General features: G+C 40.1%; 1 long non-coding RNA gene across 1 annotated transcript; it reads left to right on the forward strand.

Annotated features, from left to right (window-relative positions):
• Positions 1-2,213: 2,213 nt before the first annotated feature.
• On the forward strand, positions 2,214-3,836 carry LOC124274653. The gene is made up of 2 exons (XR_006897992.1): positions 2,214-2,382; positions 2,829-3,836. It is a non-coding gene; the product is annotated as an uncharacterized LOC124274653 (long non-coding RNA).
• The last annotated feature ends 721 nt before the right edge of the window (positions 3,837-4,557 follow it).

Consider the following 4,557-nt stretch of genomic DNA (forward strand, 5'->3'; position numbering starts at 1 on the left):
CAGAGTTAGGTGTGTACATTTCACATCTGTAGATGAACAATCGAGCCGTAGATCGTCACCCAAGGCCCAGGAAAAGCTTTCAAAAAGGTTTTTAGTAGACGTGTGGAGGACATTTCCACATTTGACGCATCGGTAACCGTGTTTGTTCAGGTAAAACAATTGGCTTACCTTGGCATGTGTTTGTGCCAACGTTCCCATGGTGATTTTACATGGAATTGCTCAATGGACTTCGCCGTCAGCAGAGATTTCTTATCGTTAGTTTTTTTAGGGGCACTGACGAGTGGTTTGACATTTTAAACCTAAATTGCCATGTCTCGGATGAAGCGACCAAAACTATGACCATGCGATCTCGATGGAAATATGTTGACTTACCGACCACCGGATTCAGGACTGAATTTAGGCGATAGAGGACGAGATTTCCATGTCAAGGGACGTTTTAATCACTTTACCTAACTAATTTCACAACATATTTCTGAAAACCACTGTGTCACAAAGGCAGATATTATTTCACCACTTAATACAATTTATATTTTATTTATTTTCCATTTCACTTCGTCCTCAAGACTAGTTTTGCACTTACAGACAGACAGACAGACAGTTTTATTTCAGTATATAAGGCCATGGCCCACATTACAGAATAATTTTACATTTTGTTTGATGCTGGTAAAACCAGTAATAATCATACATTATTGCCTCTGAAAGCTACGGAACCATTTTTGCACAATGTACAGGCATAATATACCCTTCTAAAGAAAAAGTAGCAATACTTATCAAAACATCATCCTTAGATGACACAAGTCTAACAAAACTATCCTTACACGGGTTACCAATATATAGGTATGGTGGAAAACATTCTATCTTATGCATCTTTTAAACATTGACAATTAAATGGTATTCCTCTTCAACTACTGGTATAGCAATATAAACAGAATCTATTACAGTACAGTGTATCATGCCTCCCTTTACAGTTGGGGGTTGGAAGCTATTATATCTGGACTAGCTTAAAACATGTTTATAATACTGTAGAATATATCTAAGGAAATACATGTATATCTTTCAATTTGCACAAGTGTCATAAAGTGACAGTATGTTGTAATAATCATACAATTTTGCTTTGTAAAGTGTCTGAAATTTTAGCACAGTGTATATGACTATAACCTTCTAGCGCCTAACAGGCAGCTTGGGTTATCCGGGGTAATAATGGCCTTGATTGTTAGCGCTATGAGCATACCTAGTGTGGAGTTTGGCGCTATATAAATGGACACATTATTATTATTATTATTATTATTATTATAGGCATAACATATCTAAGAAATAACATATGGATCTTAATGTGTAGAATATTGACTGAAATTTATGTATTTCTAATTTTACGAGCTTTCATCAGAAACTTAGCAATACTTATCAAAACATTTTCATCCTTACATTGACGTTTTATGTCATATTTGTTTCACGATTCCAGATAATGGGTATCGCTGCTTCCAATAAAAACCAAAAAGTTATCCATAAAACTGTGTCAGCTCGTAACCCAGCAACAACGCCAAGAAACAAAGGCAAATCCCTTAAAGTCGAGACACCGAGAGACAAGCACGGAAGCCAAAATTACCACGAAACCCTCCCAGATGAATCTGGTTACCTAGCAACGCAACCCAAAAAAGGGCGGTAACGTCGGAGAAGTTCAGGTCGAGGTAGATGCCGCAGTGAATCTGATGTCTCCAACTCAAGATGCGCCGTTGCAGAGAGACGCACCAGAAAGGCTTACCTCAGTACATATACATGTCAGTAAGTATGTCGGCTTCAAACGTTACTGTTTGCTCTGAAACAAGCGTTATTTTTAAACACGGTTACTTATTTACTGTTGACAAAAAGGATGGGATATTAAAATTTGGGGTGCTATTAATTGGGAACCAAGTTGTATGATTGTATATGGATTTAGGAAATGATTAATAATAATAATAATAATAATGCATTTGTTTAAGCGCCTAATGTCCAACCAGTGCTGCTCAGTGGCGCTGTGCAGAGAAAGTGGAGAAACTAGTAGGTAGCTAGAAAGAGATGAGTTTTTAGTTGGCTCCTAAATGCTTCCAGGGAAGATACTGATCTCAGTTCATTCACAACGGGTTACTGATTTCGTGCAAACACGCCACTTTGGTGCAAGCGCTATTCATGAACATTACGGACTGTTACACAACTGCAAGACGTCGTTAGTGTCAAGAGCGGCAGCACCGTCACTGATAACAATACGGCGTAAGGCGGAGTTTGGGGTCATGGATATAATCAGTGTTTATTTCTACCTTCAGGGTCGGCGTGGCCAACAAAGGGAGACAGCCTGATTCAACAAGATACCCTAGCATGCCCCAAAACCACGATGATCACACTACGGTAAACGTTACTACTATAAGTGAGTGAGTGAGGTGTAATACCATTTCGACAAATATATCAGCTTGGTGTGGAACGGACCACACTCATACTATTGACTCAAACCACTTTATTGAAACCCCCGAGAATATGCTGTTGACAAATCTAGAATATAATCAGAGCGAGCCGGGACTTGAACTCACGAGCACCGGCTTCTAACGCTCAAGGGGCAACAAACTGCAGCCTTAGACGGCTGATAATGTAGGATTGGGGACATAGACGAGGGGTAGATGGAAATGTGGTTGAAGGGGGAGGGGACTGGGTGGAGGGAGAAGGCAGGATGATAAACGATAACAAAAATGACGAATATAACAAAGTCTGTAAATAAAGTGCTCTTCACCATAACTATTATTGGGAAAAGATGAGAACAGACACGAAAGTAGTGAATGAATGACTATCTTTGTTTCCAGGAGTTGCAGGATTTCCCATAGAACAAGCAGGGTACATTCAGCAGTAGCAGCAGCAGCAACAGCAGCAACAGCAACAGTGCAAGGGGGCAGAGTTGAGTGGTAACAATACTATGTGTGTGAGCAAAGAATGGACACATGTATGTGATGTCAGCAACAGAAGATTTGGTCGTGTCAGAGAGCGCAAAGAAGAAATATTTCGATAATAACGTGCATTTATGCGAGACCCATCACCTTGGAAAGCAATGATTGAAAGCCGCCAAGCATTGTATTTCAAAATCTTAGGCCAAACTGATGTTTCCAGTTCTTTAAGACGCTACGTATGTTTTGGTTTTAACAAATCCCTATTAATGAACTAATGAGTAGTCGGTAAGTAGTACATCTGAATTTCACAATGATCAAAAGTGTCATGGGTACCTGTGTTTGGATGTATCCTAATTGATTCGTTCCTCTTGGTTATTCGGTGGCACAACAACATTTACTACTGGGGATTGTAACAACTGAATTCAGTGTCAAAGACGTCTTTTGACGACCGAAGTATTGGGGCATTGGCGTAGGCGTGCTTCAAACTGGGTCAACACAACGTCGCGAACACAACGCCACGTTACAAATGTCAGACAAAGTACGATCAGCGACATAGAGTTGACCCCAGACGTTTAGATCAGTTATCCATCAACATGCAGGTGGTCGACAGCGTTCCACCACACAAGCGGAAGACAGGTTCTCCTAATTGCAGCAGGAAGTTATCTCCTCGGAACTGCCGCCACACTTACAAATGACCGTGAACTCGACAAAAGAGTTACACAATCTTTCCTTGGCAACCATCGAGGCATTTTGGGAGACCCTGATACGACCATTCTGATCTCTCACCTCACAACACTGGACCATATACCCGCTTCTGAGATGTGTCATTTGCCGGGTGATCTGACAGACTATTGGTCACTCACTTACTGTCGGTTAGCGTTGTGTTCTACATGACGACTTTTGTTCATTAAACTTGTCTTTATGTAATATTATCTTTACCTTTTTCAACACACACACGCGCGCACGACGCACACACACATACATACACACACACTCAGAGGTATTATGTTTTAAGTGGAGATCCTTAGTGTTCATCTCCGGAGATATTTAACTTGCTTACAACAGTATTCTTTGTATATATACATGTAACGAGAGAGCGATGTTGTTGTATACATGGAACTAGAAAAGTCTACTGCCTGCTGTCAGTTGTCAAGAATCTATTTCCATTTTTTTGTTAAAATTTACTTTCACATCGTTTATTATCGACAAACTGAAAAGCCTTATATTTTTCGTTTTCATAATCCGGTGAACTGTGTCTCTCACTAGGGACAAAGGAGGAACAGAAAGTGTAAAAGAAATGCCTTTGTATCGTCTCAATAGATACATCTCGTATAATTATTATGGAATTTTAGTTAACGAGATAAAACTGTCATTGCACTGTCTATAGTACGCAATTCATAGCAAGAAGAGATTTTATGAATCTTTACTTCAGATTGAAATCTTTACCGATTTATGAAAATATTGGATCAGACTTCGACATGACCTCAGCTGACACAGCAATTGTCTTTCTACGGTAACTGGGGTATCATTGGGTGTGGACAGCACCCGCAACTCATTCTTACACTTCACCAGGCATGCGGAGGGTTATACTTTCCCCGCTACTCGGAACATATTGACCAGCAAAATACACCCTCTATATCTACTGACC

This window comes from Haliotis rubra, unplaced genomic scaffold, assembly GCF_003918875.1.
Source record: "Haliotis rubra isolate DU_JTF1 unplaced genomic scaffold, ASM391887v1 Scf193, whole genome shotgun sequence".
In the NCBI taxonomy this organism is placed as follows: domain Eukaryota; kingdom Metazoa; phylum Mollusca; class Gastropoda; order Lepetellida; family Haliotidae; genus Haliotis; species Haliotis rubra.